The 16,430-nt window shown below is 38.2% G+C and overlaps 1 protein-coding gene across 1 annotated transcript in view; it reads left to right on the top strand.

The window, feature by feature from the left end:
- LOC128821621 (uncharacterized) overlaps positions 1-16,430 on the top strand; it is a 291,087-nt gene that overhangs the window by 30,472 nt on the left and 244,185 nt on the right. The gene's annotated exons all lie outside the window — the stretch shown is intronic.

The following is a 16,430-nucleotide window of genomic DNA, read 5'->3' as shown; positions in this document are numbered from 1 at the left end:
AACTCCTGCCAAGGACAGAGCGAGGAAATGCCTGTGCTGTTGAATCTGGTACGTTGGGCGTGTGTTCTGCTTTGGACTTGTCCATCACCACCACTTGGAAAAACCACCTGCAGCCCAAAGACAAAAGAAACCTCTTTCTGTTCTGTCCCCTCTCGTGTCCTAACAGACACCTTCTTGCAAACACATTAATTTTCCTTACTTTTAAGGTCTTTTGGAACTGGTGCTGTGAGGAACTTGGGAAGTCATATCATGCACATGGTGATGTCCACCTTGTGTTGTGTTACTTTAGAATCTTTGAGGCAGTTCCAGCCAAACCTTTTTGGAAGCACATTTTGAAATGTGGCTCCATAAAAGTTCTGTGAGGTGGGATTGAAGAGTCAGTGTTCCCCTGCTGCTGTAAGAACACCCATATGAGAAAATGAAGTTGTCTGTTCTGCTTGTAGAAATTAATGTCCTTGATAAGTGAAGAATTTTAATTTTTATTTCTTCATCTCTACAAAATAGATTTGGTCCTGAAGAGACTACTGTCCAGACTTCTTGATTTCTTGAATATGGAAGAGTTCACTGAAAGACAAACTTCTGATAAAATGTTGGGTTTTTTTTTTAAAAAAAGCAAGGTTTTAATCTAGATTATTGCTTTAGCAGCTACAAGTGGAAGAGTTACAGTGTGTTTCTGTGTGCAGAGATGGGTGTAGTGAACAGAAAACACTTGTACCAATATGCCTTGTTTAATGGCATGGTTCTGATAGGTGGTGTCTGTTCTTGAAGTGCTTCCTTTGCTGTTCTTTCCAATTGTTTCAGTTGTTTAATAGGATTGTTTAATGAACAGAGGGAAGCTATAATGCAAGGACTGAAATGCAATGTCTTAGGAATGTAAGGGATAAGTTAATGAGCAGTCTAATATTTGCCTTTCTCCGCATCTCAAGAATGTATTTTTAGTTCTCCCGATCTCTTAGTCTGTGTTTGTCTTGGTACAACAGAGGTTGAAATTTAGGATATGAATCTGTTACTGACATTACATATGTATAATTGACTTTACAGCAAGCTTTTCATTCTTCTGGAAGATAATTCTCAAGGAATTAGAGAGTAGCACTTGCAATGATGGATGTGAAGTAGCTGCCTCAGAAGATGTGCCCGTTTGTTGGCTACTTATGCACTGCTTTGTAACACATCACACTGCTGTGTGGGGGCCAGGACTCTTGATACAGCATGCTTGCATTAGTATGATTTCAGGCAAAGGCGTGGAATAGCTTCAAGGCTTACCCCTGGAAGTGTGTATTTCTAGGGAGAACTGCAGGTGTGAAATGTGGGCGCAGATACAAGGGCCACCAAAATACACCGGGCTGTGTTCTCTGGTTTAGTTTCTGTTTCTCCTTTTGCTCTTTGTGGGCTTTTTTGACTTGGAGCAATGCTCTGGAAGAGTCTGGTTTTGTTCAAAATACCTATGAAAGTAATAACTGTTTTGAAAGATATTTATTTCAAGCACTGCAGGAGGATATGTTGCTATAAATATGACTTCTAAATGTGTGATGGGTTTGTCATTTTACCCACAGGGATGCATCAAAAGTCAGCAATGTTAATTTTTCAGTACAGTTTTTGAGCAGTGTTTTTGTGACCTTCCTCTGTATCTGCATAAATAAACTTTTACCTTGTCTTCACAGAAAACAAAGAAGTAAACAAGATAACTTTTCGACTTAATGATGGTATCCCCCAGGTCCCAGTGAAAAGAGGGGAATCAGAGTTTGATTCCTTCAGGCAGTCACTACCAGTTCTTGAAAAACAGGAAGAAATTGTCCAAATAATAAAGGACAATAAAATTGTTTTGATCATAGGAGAGACTGGATCAGGAAAAACTACGCAAGTATGTTTCTTCAATTAAATAAAAACTGTAACAGTATTTATGACAATTGTGTAATATTTGTGATACGGGATATTTTGATGCTATTTTAAGGCTTTTCTTTTCCTGTATGATTGAAAATCTTGTTCCAATTCACTTTCTTGCTTTTGAAACACTAAGCCAGTAGATAGGTACTAAAAGCAAAAATGATTCCTCACAATTTTCTGGTTGATACAATTTTTTCATTAAAACAATACAAAATATTGAAGGGAAAGTATCTGTGATGTTTGTATAGCCCTTTTTCTTCTAAGGTAGTTCTGTTCTTAGTACCCAGAGTATTTTTTGTGTTAAAATGAGAGATTATCTACAGGAGTTTTATTTTAGATTTCTCTGAAGCAGGAGGGAGACACTGCAAGTTTTTTCTTTAAAAAAAGCCTAAAGAGTTTATACGTAGAAATTTATTTTCCACTGCTTCGGGTATGCTTGCCATGATAATCCTAATGAAAAGTCTTTTGCAATGTGTAATACTGAGATGCAGTTAAATTGTTTCCCTGTGCTAACAAAGCTGTGACTGTCTCAAAAAGTAAATTGGAACCACTTCTTTACAGATCCCTCAATTTATCCTTGATGACTGCTACAAGAATGGAACTGCCTGTCGTGTGTTCTGTACTCAGCCCAGACGTTTAGCAGCTGTTGCTGTGGCTGAAAGAGTGGCAGCAGAAAGAAGAGAGAAGATTGGCCAGACAATTGGTTACCAGATCCGGTTAGAAAGCAGGTACTAATGGTATTTCTGAGTGCCAGTTGATCTTGTGTTGGTCTTGTGCATCTTGTGCACAGGTAAACTGCAGTGTGTTTGGGTTGCAGCCTCCCAGGTGGGATATGTTACTGCAGGTAAGGAATACGTAAGAGGGAAAAGGATGGCTTTCTTGCTGTGTTTTGCAGTTTCATGTAGTAGGTTGTCTTGTAGAACTGAATCTCAGGTATTTTCTGTTGACTTCTTCTGCAGAGTGTATGCATGGAAATGCTTGTTTGGTTTTCAGATCAAGTCTACACTTTTTTTTTTTTTTCTTCCCCCCTCTCTACTTGTAACAAGTGTGGATCCAAAAGTTCCGCAAGCTTTGAAGGTAGGTGTGAAGACCAGCATGCTCTAAGAAATGTTATGTAGTGTGAGTTGATAGGAGTCATAAAAGGGAAAACAACAAAATTGGAAAGCGACTGATGGAGATGAGCATTATTGATCAGTCTAGTTTGGGCTAAATTTACTCTTCTTCAGCTTCTGTGTTTAAAACATGAAGTGAAGTAAAAGTAGAGATTTCAGTATCACATGATGAATTTGTCTGTAAAGCAGAGCATGAATGGATTGTGTGGGGTTTTTACATCTTTGCACCGTGTAGCCAAATGACATTTCAGGGAAGGGCCAGCAGTTGGGATATGAGTGACCAGAAGATGGCAAAAGGTTGTGTTGCTTGAGTGAACAAAGATAACACACAGCTGATGAAAATGAATGCGCTTGAACAACAAAGCCGCAGTAAGAATTCAAATGTGTGTACGAAAGCTCACAAGGATATAAAGAGATTAGAAGAGCTGGTGAAGATGTATCACAAATCAGCTGGATAATTAATATATGGAAGTACTATGCTGGCAGAAGAAGAGCAAAGTCAGGTGAAAATGGAAGAATTGCTGGAAGCAGTGCAGGAAATCCAGCTTGAGAGGAATCAATACAATTGCTGCAGAGAAACACTAAAAGGGAGAAATAACAATATTTTGAGCTGTGGACAAAAAAAATCTGGAATGGAGATGTTTAGAGGTGTTTATAGTAAGACAGAAGTATAATTTTTAAGGTTTTCTTTTAGGATGGCAGTACCAGAGGGCGTAGTGACAATTGCTGTTTTTATTGGGACAGCTTCCCCAGGTATAGAATTGTAGCATTTCAGTAGTTTGAGCTTCTGAAGGAGCAGAGGATGAAGCAGATGACTTTGTGATTTAGTCAGCTGTACTGTATTGTGTCCTCAAGGCAAGGCTTTGGGAGCTGTGGGGAGGCTTCTGTGAGGAGGTGCCAGAAGCCTCTCCCGTGTGTGACAGAGCCGGTGCCAGCCAAGACAGACCTGCCTGTGGCCGAGGCTGAGCCCATCTGTGATGGTGGCAGTGCCTCTGGGACAGTGGGGAACAGGGGAGGAAAAGCTGCACAACAGAGGCAGCAGTTCAAGAAGAGCAGTGAGAGCATGCAGAATTTCTTCATGCTTCTCTTTTACTTCCTTATTTATTAAAATCTGAATCTTATTTTTTCAATTAATCTGTTGTCCAAAGTTTTGGGGCGCAAGCACTACAAATTGTTAGGAAATGTGTGGGAAAAGGCACCGGTTAAAAACAAGTGGTGTGCAGGAGTCTTTTGGGGAGAGAAGTGTAATTCCTCTTGTGGTCAGCAGCTGCTTTAATTTTTGATCCCTGGAAAGCTAGCTGCCTTTAAATGGTGCAAAGCCCCTGAGCTGTCTGTGTGATGTGTTCCATAGGGTTTCTCCAAAGACACTGGTAACATTCTGCACTAATGACATGCTCCTTGGCACGCTGATGGCAGGAGACAGCACCCTCTCCACCGTGACCCATGTTATTGTGGTGAGCATCCTGTGGTCTTTCATGTGGGGTGGGGCAATATGTATTGCCTTGGAAAATGAGGTCCTCATTTGTTTTATTTAGATTTGCTGAGCACTTCAGGTGTTTTTGTTTGGTAGAAGATGAATCAGCTTTAGAGACTTTCTGAGTCCTTAGAGTAGCATGATTGTTTTGTGGAGTTTGGTGTTTTTCTATGTGTTTGTGTTTTTTCCTGTAAAAATATTTTATTTTCATGCCAATGATTAATTGTGGAATCAGGAGGAGTGGAGAAAGATAGAAGTGTAAATTTTTCGGAACTTCCCCTGTCAGCAGCAAATCCTTAGGGAGGCTTACATGGATGTGGTTCAATGTGATTGTCTCAGAATTCCTGTTATCATTTGTTTTAGCATTACCAGGTTTTCAGTCCATTTGTTTGCCCAGAGTTTTCTAGATAATGTGGAGTCTAATGGCTAACAAATTATTCAGATGTGTTCATTTATGAGTATGCTAATATTCCTATTGTGGAATTTAATAAGGAAGGGGAACTAGAATGCTTATGGCAAGATTGAAGTCCTGAAGATTAAAAGGTAAGTTTAGGTGCCTGCCTGTTTATCAAAGTTAAAAAGGCATGAGAATGATCTATACATTCTTGATGTCAGCCTACAAACCTTGTATTTTGAGTCCTTGTTTCCTTCATTCATAATAGAAATCAAAACAGAAGAATGACAAAGATGATGAATCAGTTAGGTGCCTTAATTTATAGGCTTTGTGTGGCTTTGACTTGTCTAAGCAATCTGTCTGTTTTTTCTGATTATGTGGTGTCATCCATTTCTTTAAATGCTCATCAGTGGTGAAGTGAGAATTTATGAAAATAAGATTTGTAGGATTTGTGGTTTGTGGCGTTTTCTTGAAATTTGGCTTCAAATACAAAATCAGAGAGGTCTCAGATATTCACTTTAGCCTCTAAAGTTAAGGTGTTTACAGCTTCAGCATGGCAAGGCACTCAGCGCTGATAAAAACTTTTTGAAGTGGTTTTTTTTTTTTGCTTATGGATAGTTTTTAAATAAAACCCTATTACTTAAACTAGACTTACACATTTTAAAGCCTCTGTAATGTGCCACCAGATCATGTATTTAATTTTTTTAGAAAAGTTTGTTTTTGTCAGAAGCTGTGATCCTGAATCTATGATGGCTTTTTATCTCTTTTTTTTTCCTTTTGTTGCAGGATGAAGTACATGAGAGGGATAGGTTCAGCGACTTCTTGCTAATAAAGCTGAGAGATGTGCTGCAAAACCAGCATAATTTTAAACTAATTCTTTCTGGTGCTGCTGTAGATACAAATCTCTTTATTAGGTATTTTGGAAGCTGCCCAGTAATACATAGTAAGTCTTGATCTTAACTCTTAAATCTGAGTATACCTGCCCTGAGACTCAGAGATCTTTAGTAAACTGTAGCAAACTATTCTGAGTAAAGGCAGGTGCTGAATACACTGAGAGTTCCAGGAATCCTTGTTCTTTGTGTATTCAGGTTTCTTGTTTCTTGACTATTTGCACCTCGTCCAGAGTGAAGTGTTTTAGTCACTGGGAGTTCTGTACATGCAGGTACATCCTGCCCCCCTCCACTGTTAACTGAAGAAGTAGGAAGAGGTTATTGAAGTGCTGTCTTCATGCTGATACAGGACTTAGGAGCTACATGAGTGTGATACATATGAATACATTCCAGTAGAATCTCACTCTTCAGGCTTGGTGAAGGTTGTTACTGGTTACTGGATGAAACACAGCTAACTGTAGCTGTTCAGTTCAGAAATACAGGCTCAGGCAGATTGGGTTTCACATGAAAAAAGAATGACATGATTCTTTGATTTAAAGAAAATTAGTAGCCCTTCATCTAGGTGAATATTCAGAAAAGGCATCCAGTTTCTCTTCGTTTGTGTTCAGACTCAGTTACCTGCAGTTAGATTACATTCAAATGCAAAGAAAAGTTACCATTATTGCTGTTTTAACTTCATGTGACTGATCTTTAGTAGAGGCAAAATATAAATGTGTGGGAGATGGGGGGGTTTTGTGGGTTTGCATTTTTTTCCCCACGCTCCTAGCTTGAAGGTTTCCCCCCCCCTTTTTTTTTTTTCTTTTTTTGAGAATTTAAGAACTAAAAGAAGCATCTTTGTCTGTTAATGTAATGTAAAAGGTTTGATTCTCCTTCAGCATTATGGCTGACAAAATCCTGACCACAGAAACCAACATTTTGTAGCTGTGGATTGCTGTAGTACACAGAGCTTGTGCTCAGTGTTGGAAGGCTTCCTCTGTGGCAGCTTCTAAAAGTGTGTGAATTGATTGTTCCTTCTGAAGGAAAATCCGGAGTGATCCTGAGTCAGCTTAAGGGACAAGAAATCAAAATGCAGAGATTTGAATTCTTCATGCAAAAAAGCCTCCTTTAATGTCCACAGATAAGGTCTAGAAAACAGTCTTGTTGAAAAAGAAATCAGGATAAATTTTGAGAAGGGAGAGGCCACTGGGATGTCTCATGTGTCAAGAAGTATTCAGTAAAGAAAGCTCAGCTTTGCTGAATTAGTTGAGGACATGGAGATAAGAATCTCTTCTCACATACTTCTGATCAAAAGAAAGTAGTTCAGTACAAAGATGTACTGTCTCCGTGTGGAACCTTGCAAAAAGCTGTATTAATTGCTTATTAATTCATGAAATTTTAAATCCAGGTGGCAGACTTACATGGCGAGTTCTTGTTTGTAACCCTAAACAAAAACGGCTGTTCTCTTTTTCTCATTAAAAACAAATTAATAACTGTCAGTCTTATGAACATCTCCTGCTGTAACACTTGATAAAATTGAAGAGGTTGAGGAGAAACAAGGTGGCATTTTACTTTGGAAATGTTTTGTTTTGTATAATTCTGAGAAAAACAAACTCCAGTGAAGATAGTTTTTGAAAAAATGAATGCTGTAAGTGAAGCTAGTGAATATATAATCTTTTATGGATTTTTTTCTATTTTAGTCCAAGGGAGGCCTTTTGAAGTTAAAGAGTTGTTTCTGGAGGACATTTTACGAAGCACTGGGTATACAAACAAAGAGATGGTGAAGTACAAAGAAGAGAAGCAGCAAGGTCGGTAGACTTGTTAATTGTAAGGGTTGGCCATGAGAATCGTTGATTAATTGAACAAAGAATTAACAGGATTCTTTTCTGTTAAAATTCCAAAGTCAGGAGATTAAATGAGATGTGATTAGATGACAGCAAGTATTTTTAAGCTCTCAGTATTTACATTACTGAAATAGTTTATGCAATTAATGAAAAAAATCACTTTGATTTGGTGGTTGCATTCTTTTTTTCTTTCAGTTGATAAATGTCATCTATTTTCTAATTATTACGCTGTAGAGTTATAGAGAACTGGGGGCTGTGCCCACATGAATACTAAAGAAGCATAGGATGCTCTGTACCTTTGGGTGCAAATTAAAGTGCAGCTATTAAAGCAGGCAGGATTTTGTACAGTCTTGCACTAAATGGACAAGTTGTTCCCTTCAGTAATATTTTTCACTGCTTTCTTCAGGCATGGATGTATTTTTTGTGTTAACACTCTTGAGCTAAACATCATGGTTTTCAGTTGATTAAGTAGATACTGCTTCAGAAGTTTTCCTGGCACCTGAAAGTAATGATCCCAGTGATTATTTAAAGAAATTAAAAAAAAAAAAAAAGCAAACCCCAAAGCTATAACATACAGTCCTAACTGGATATTTATCACAGTGCTCATCTCTGATCACTGGGGGCAGAAAAGTTCAGTTAAGACACTGGTGTTTTCGAATGTTTCTTCCACTTGTGTAGAAAAATAAGTTGTTACGTGCAGGGACTGTCTCGCTTGTCTTCAGCATTCCATTTCTGGAAAAAGATCTGGGCTGAGATTGTGTGGAAGGTGATTACTTAAGGAAGACCCTTTGAATGCAGTAGTTTGAAATAATGCAGGCTTGGGGGGTTCAACACCAAAGTGGTGGGTTTTACCTCGTTCTTATAGCCCTTGTTTGCAGTGTGCACTTCGGGTACCCTTAAACATGTCATTTATGTTGGACTGGTAGTAGCATTCTAGATTAAATAAGAGAGGTTGAATAGGTAAAACTTGGACCTGCTGGAACTGTCTTTTTTAGTAGAAAACAATGGATAATAAAGATGACTCAAACTTTCTTGGGGAATATTTTGCATTCTAGAAGAGAAACAGAAGTACACTCTTGCTGAGTGGTGTTCAGCTCAAGGCAACAGTAACAAAAGGACATCTCGGAGACAAAAATCGGTTCCAAGGGCAAATGAGGAGTACAAATGGTTGGATGATGGTGGTGACACAGTATTTAGTCAACTGGTAAGTTTTTTCTTTAGTTGGAAGAGACATTTATATTTGTGTTGTATTACTAGCCATTTAAAATCTGTTTTCTACAGGTAGTTCTGTAGAGTCTTTGGGGATATCAACCTATTTTAAAGATTACTTGATTGGGGTGAACTGCTGTAGCTGAAGCGTGCTCTTCAGTTAGGGTGGTTGTACACAGCTTTTCCTCAGATCAAATGGCTCGACTGCCATTGTGTTAGTACTTGCATCTGACAAAATCAATGCATTGATACCTGAGTGCTGGATTTCTGGTTGCTGCTGGGAAAAATTACCATTCAAATTCTTTGTGGGTAATGTATGAGAATGAAGACAACTCTTGGAAGAGATTAATCTTTCAGTATTGTTTTTTATCTTCAGACTGAAAAAGATGTGAATTGCCTTGAACCGTGGATAGTAAAAGAAATGGATTCCTGTCTTTCTGACATCTGGTTGCATAAAGATACTGATTCCTTTGCTCAGGTGTTAAATCTTATTTTAACTGAAAATGTCAGTGGTAAGTTTCATGTGCTATTACATAAGAAAAAAGCAACCTCAACTTTATTTTGATTTTTATGGCTACTTTTCTCTCCAGTTTCAAATGTTGTTACCTTTACATTCTGATGCCTACTGAAAAAATGGATAGGGCTAGCAGAATTAATGAGTTGTTTAGTTAGTTGATGATGTTGTTTTCAAGTATTGACAGAAGTGTGTTTCTAAAAGAGTGTGGAATTGACATGAAGTGACTGCAGAGATAAAGTGAGGAAACAAATTCTCTTTGGGCTGGAATTTGAAAGCAATATTTGTACTATATTTAGATGAAGAAATAAGATTTCTATGGGGTTTGCTGGATTTTTTTGTTTTACTTCTCAGTTGATTATAGGCACAGTGAAACTGGTGCGACTGCTCTGATGATTTCTTCAGGGAGAGGCTTTTTGAGTCAAGTAGAACAGTTGATCAGCATGGGAGCAAGTATCCACTGCAAATCATCTAATGGCTGGTAAAAACAGAGAAACCAAAAGATAGATTTATTTGTCAATACAGGAGAAAGAAAGAAAATTCTTTAACATCTAAATTAATTTACTAACTTATGACACTGCTGTAAGAACTGTAGATTTTGACAGCCTAAACAGTTTCTAACTCCTGTTAATCACATTGTTTTCTGTAAATTCTAAATTGAATTCTTAATTACATGGTCTTGATTATGAGCTATAAACTTTGTTTCAGTAGGTCTTATTTAAGACACTGCTTAGCAGAACAACTGTAATCTACTGAATTGGACCAAAATGTTTGGCAGTTTGTATTTTCATGGAGTTACCTATATCAGAAGATCTTTCTGTTATGTTTCTAAATATGTTGTAGCATGTAAAAATATTTGTGAATCTGTAGAAACTCAAGTTCTGTGGTCATGGAGTATGTCTTCATCTAAGCAGGGAAGTACAGTTTGTAACTGTAGTATGGAATGATAAGAATTAGGATTCCAGGGGTCTGATATCTGGTACTAACATTTGAAAAACTTGGGAAGAAATGCAGTTTAAAGGTGTAAAACAGTGAAGTGCATTGTGAGGAGGACAGCTTCTGAAAGACCTGAAATAGCCAAATGTTAAGCCTGGGGTGTGACTTTTGGAGATGACTTCAAGGGTACTGCAAACAGGCAGGTCTGATCTCTGCACTTTGTTGTGGGCTTTTTAAAGGAATGGCACCTCCTTCCTCCTCATTTCCTTGTGCATGTTTGCCGGTGCTCCTGTGTACAAGGACATTCTTTTGTGGTAAAGAACTGTAGTTACCTAAAAGTCAGATAGCTGTTAACACCTATTTCAAATGGGAAGTCGAAGATCCAGCAATAACTGAGAGATAACTGAGAGAAATGGGTACAAAAGTCTGGTGTCAATTGCCTGATGTGCTCTTCATCTTCATCTTTTGAAGTGAAAAATCTAATGAAACGACTTGTGCAACTCTTTCAGGATGGCTGTGGACTGGGCTAGGCACTTTGGACAGACAGAGGTTGTTGATCTGTTGGAATCCTACAGGTAAGCTGTAGCTATTTTGCAGAAGGAGTTGTATATGATAGTGGTGGGGAATTTGAGGTTTGTGTTCTTTTAATCAGAACAGGTTTTAGCTTTTCATGCTGTAAAATCTGGACTGAATAGCAATACCTATTTTTTTAAGAATAAGAATTTCAAAACCAAACAACTTTGTACTCAGTATCGTATTTTTTATGTTTGCACAACTTGCTAATTGTATGCTATGTGCCATTTTCTTTTCACATGCTTACTTTGCAAACAAATCTGACTTGTGTTTTTATCTGTATATTTTTTATACGCAATAGGCATGTTAAAGAAAATTGACAGAAGTAATGTGTACACTAGGCCATTCAAGAATGCTTTTCTGATTAACTTACAGTTATCATAGTTGAGGTAGTGTTTTGTAAAGATTATATTTATTATAATTTCTCTTAGTGCAGTTTCTGCTAGTGGGAAATTTTTGGAGAATACGTATCTCTTAAATATTTTTCCTTGAACAGATAAACGAGAAGTATCTTTACACTTTCATTTGCTTATGGTTCTGTTTCAATGAAGTTGAAGAAACCTAAAGTTAGCACTAATAAATGAAGGGGCATCCTTTGTTGGGTTAACATTGAAATCAGTGAACAGCAATAGTATGGTGATTCCCTTCTGCTACACTTCAGCATTAGAATTCAAGACCAATAGTCGTGTTGGTCTTGATCTAAGTTTGAGCTGATGGCTCAATGCAAACCCGAAGGGGCAGCCTTGACTCTGGTGTATTTTTCTGTTACAGCGCTTCATTTGCATTTGGAAATCTGGATGAAAGTTCCCTGGTCCAAAATAGTGGTAGTGACCTTAGTGCAGAGGACAGAGAACTACTGGCAGCTTATCATCACAGTTTTGATGATGAAAAAGTGGATCTGGATCTGATAATGCACTTACTTCACAGCATCTGTCATAGTTGTGATGCAGGTAGGTAAATACCCAACCAGCTGTTGTGGCTTTGGCTTCTGATGAATCGTGCTCTTCTTTCAGCAATCCCCAAACGTTAAAACCTTCTGAGTGCTAGTCGACATGTATTTGAATTTTTTGCTTAACTTTGCAAACCCACTTCCTTTTTTAGGAGCAATTTTAATATTTCTTCCTGGGTATGATGAGATAGTGAGCCTCAGGGACCGCATTCTTTTGGATGACAAGAGATTTGCTGCTAATGCTCACAGGTAAAACCTTTAGTTGCTGTGGCTTTTCATTGATTCTTTTAAGGAGCCTTAGAATGTTCCTTTTGTCTTGCATTAGATACCAAGTTTTCATGCTTCATTCAAGTGTGCAGACTTTGGATCAGAAGAAAGTGCTTGAAACTCCACCTTTTGGCATCCGCAAAATTGCAAGTATTAGAGGACTTTGTCCGATGCTACAATGATCTGTTTTGCCTTTGCTTTTACAGTGACTCTAGTTTTGGTGGTTTTGGTTTTTTTGCTTTGCAGATTCTTTCTACTAATATTGCAGAAACCAGCATAACAGTCAATGATGTGGTGTTTGTCATTGACTCAGGCAAGGTGAAAGAGGTAGGATTGCTTTAAATTTTCCTAGTGCAATTCTAAAACACACAGTGCATAAACTTTGGGGAACTTGGTTTTTTTTTCCTTTTTACTTTACATGAAAATGAAAAAAAGCTTTTACTAGCTGAGAGCTACTGCCTGTCAGTCAACAGTCCTCGCTGAAAAGTTTCAACATCCATTTGTTTGAAGACAAATACTGTAAATAGCTAGCTGTCAAAAAAAAACCTTGTAAAAGCTAATCTAGTTTGATGTATTAATGGATCTTTCTCTTTTGCAATTTAGTATTTCTGCTGGATTTTTAAAACAAGTCCTCAGTTTAGACCACCACCTTCCTGAGACTTAGAGAGCACTGGGAGTTCCTTTTGTCCTACTATTGTATCAAGTCCAAAAATAATCCATGAAGTTTTTAAGCAGTTTTTTTTGCTGTGTTCAGTGCCCATTCCTAATTACTTGTTCAAGAAAAGTGAGAACACACAATGAGGCAATTTAAGACCTAGTGTACAGCTTTGAAAATGAAATTGGATTTCATAGGTGATATGCACACCAAATTTCTGAGGTTCTCATAAAGTGGTTTTTTTGTAATTGTACATCAGTCTTAAGAAAACAAGTAGGTAATTTCCAAGTGAGATAAAAAGGAAAACTTTATTTGGTATAATAATGTATTTTTACCTGCTTTGTGATATCTCAGAACACAGATTTGACATAGCTTTTACTGACTTGCAATTACCTATTGACTAGAAAATGTTGACTTTCACAAACTGTGGAGCATTAAGGTACTACAAAGGAGATACCATCATAAATTCACTTGAAACTGAGAAGGTACCTTTGTTGCAGAAGCTACTGTATCTCTATTAGTGTTTCATTCTTTTTAGGAAACTTCTGTTGGTAATCTAAATAACTAGTAACTTTTATTTCATGTACCCTATTGACTTTTCAGTTTATATTCCTTTCTTTGTTTTTCTAGAAGTCTTTTGATGTGCAGAGTCGTGTTCCAGTGCTAAAAATGGGCTGGATTTCAAAAGCCAGTGCTGTCCAGAGAAAAGGCAGGTAATAAATGCCTCATACTGGTTTCCATTTTGCAGATATCCACAATCTGTGTTTCGAATAAAGCACACAATGTAGTAACTGTTTCTAGCCTAGTCCAGTGTGTAGGGTCAGTATGTATTTCCTTGGAATAATTTCCCAAGTTGTAGAAGAGTGATGCTCAGGCATTTCCCAAAGGTCTGGGTTGTTTTCCCCCCATTAATTTGTTCTCCTTCCTCTTTCTCCCATGTAGCACCAGCAGTCACAGTGTCCAGTGGGGTGTTTTCACATCTTGTCTGTGGGCAGAGGACTGCCTGTTTCACTTTCTCCAAGCTATCCATGACTTAACAGGCCATGATTATATTCTTCCCAACACTGTGGGTGAGGGCTCAGAAGTTTATGTAGCAACAAATGCCTGTTTAATCAGTCATACTGGCATTAAGCTGCACATTTGCACATAGATGTATATGAATGAGAGAACTGGCTGTCTCTCATTCACTCACAAGTTATTTAATCTTTATTCTGCCTTTTACTCCAAGCATCACTTCTGTTTGGGGGATGTGAGAGGAAACAAAGTTTGCAACTGATTCCTTACAACAAAGGATGATTGAGATTTGGACTGGTCTTAAGTTAGCAAAAACCCCACAGCACTTTACATTAGATAAGCCTTGTTTTTCTTTCTCCAGATTTCTCAGTGTTGGGTTAAAATTACCATAAAAAATTGCCACACTCTCAAAGATAACTCACGATTGGAAAACTCTCACTTTGCATGTGACTGACAACACTGTCTTCATAGAACTGCTTCTTCTTTTCCATTCTGAGTTTCTGTGTCTGTTTGTTGGCTTTAGGTTTTGTTTTTAGAAAGAAATCCTCATTTTCACCACTTCCCATATTTTATTTTCAAGGGCTGGGCGCTGTCAGCCTGGAGTCTGCTTTCGTCTCTTCAGCAGGCTGCGATTTCAGAATATGTTGGAATTTCAGTCTCCAGAACTTCTAAGAATGCCGCTTCAGGTGCATGTTCAGTTAGAAACTGTAACTTTAAAAAATACAATGTCCTCAAACCATACTATTAATTGCAACAAATCATGGGTTTGGGGTTGTTTCCAAATCTTGGTAATCTTTTTTGTTCTGCCTTTTACCTTGCAGGAGATTTGTTTGTTCACAAAACGTCTGACTCCAATTAATTGTCCAGTTGTAGACTTTCTTATGAAAGCTCCTGATCCGCCGCCTGCTGTAACTGTGAGAAATGCTGTGCATATGCTTAAGGTCAGAGAAGGAATAGGTTTAGATGGTAATTGTGTTTGAGCCCAAATTTGTGGTGTAGCAGTCTGTCTTACTGACTTCAGTTTGTACTAAAGCCATTTTTAATTACCTAAGGATATTCTGAGTTTTTGTTTATTGTCTGTTTTCATTTTGTGTGTGGGGATGTGGTTTTCCATGTCAAGGGAAGAGAGTGCTTTGAAGTCTTGTCTCTGTTAATAGTTTCACTTGCTTTTTTAGTGTTTGGAAACAAGTCTAGTTAATGTCCAGTATTCACATCCTTTCTGCTTTCTCTGTAAAGTGATTTTGTCCACCCTACCCGTCCCCCTCTCCTTTGTTTGTTTGTTTGTTTATAAACAGACCATAGATGCCATGGACCCTTGGGAAGATCTCACTGAGCTTGGTTATCACCTCACTGAATTGCCTGTAGAGCCACACCTCGGTAAAATGGTGTTGTATGCTGTAGTTCTGAAGTGCCTGGACCCCGTTCTGACCATTGCCTGTGCTCTTGCCTGCCAAGACCCTTTTGTGCTGCCCACGCTGGCCTCCCAAAAGCGAGCAGCCGTGCTGTGCAGGAAGCGTTTTGCTGCCGGGACGTTCAGTGACCACATGGCCCTGCTCAGGGCTTTCCAGGTAGAATTTCATTTCAGAGAGTTCTGATCACAGCACACCAGCCAAGCAATGCAAATGTACCAAGCCACTTGGATGTAGAGTGGTGGACTGTGCTTAAGTCCTCGGAGAAGACTTTCTTTTTGCCTAGTGGCTTTCCTGGGTATTGGACTCATAAATTTGTGAGGGAACCCTTTTTGTAGTATGTTTTGTTGATATTTTCAAACCTTATAAAATTCTAAATGTTCTAACCATGTGCCTCTTTATATCCTACTACACTGAGCTTCAAATCACGATCTTAATGTAATGATCTTTATTTCTTGTTTTAACTTGACATAGTCATCATTCTAGTGAACACGTAAAGAGAATCTAATTCTTGAACAGAAAAAAGTATCTGGTTTGATACATTAACTTTTGGAGTGGGTTTTGCATTTTATTGACATAAATGTAATCTTTTTTTAAAAATGCAGTTTTAGTTTAAGCCCTTCAAATTAATAGGCAAATGTAAAAACGTTGTCAGGCATGGCAGAAGGCCCGCAGTGACGGCTGGGAGAGAGCCTTCTGTGAAAAGAACTTCGTATCCCAAGCCACAATGGAAATCATTGCAGGAATGAGAACACAGTTGCTTGGCCAGCTTAGAGCCTCAGGTAAAGAAGTTGGAAACAATTTTAACCTTGTTTTAAAGTCAAGCATTTAGAAATTGTAACAAAAGTCATGTTCACTGGTGTAATTGTCCTTACTTAATTTGAAATACACCTCCATGTACACATTCATGCAGGGTATGGTGTAGATGAGGAAGTGTGGCTGATCTAACTGAAAGCACCCTCATCTCCACATGCCACTGCATTTCGTGTTTTAATAAATTATTCCCAGAGGAAATGTCTTTAAATTGTAGAAAATAGCGATATTCTGTGTTAGTATGAAACCCCTTATCAGGAAGGATTTCAGTGTAATGGTTTCTTCTTGCTGCTGTTAAGGTTGGCAGTGGTGAAAAATGAAACAAATAAGTTGTTTATTTCACCTTTAGTTTCTAACTCCTTTTGAAAACCAAAGAGAAGCTAACGTGGTGCTGTTTTGTCTTTTTCATTTGTCAGGTTTTGTGAGAGCCAGAGGAGGAGCTGATATTAGAGATGTTAATGCTAACTCTGAGAACTGGGCTGTGATTAAAGCTGCCTTAGTGGCCGGGATGTATCCC

Source organism: Vidua macroura, chromosome Z (assembly GCF_024509145.1).
Source record: "Vidua macroura isolate BioBank_ID:100142 chromosome Z, ASM2450914v1, whole genome shotgun sequence".
Taxonomy (NCBI): domain Eukaryota; kingdom Metazoa; phylum Chordata; class Aves; order Passeriformes; family Viduidae; genus Vidua; species Vidua macroura.
Note: the sequence above shows the minus strand (reverse complement) of the source record. Positions and strands in the feature narration are given on the sequence as shown.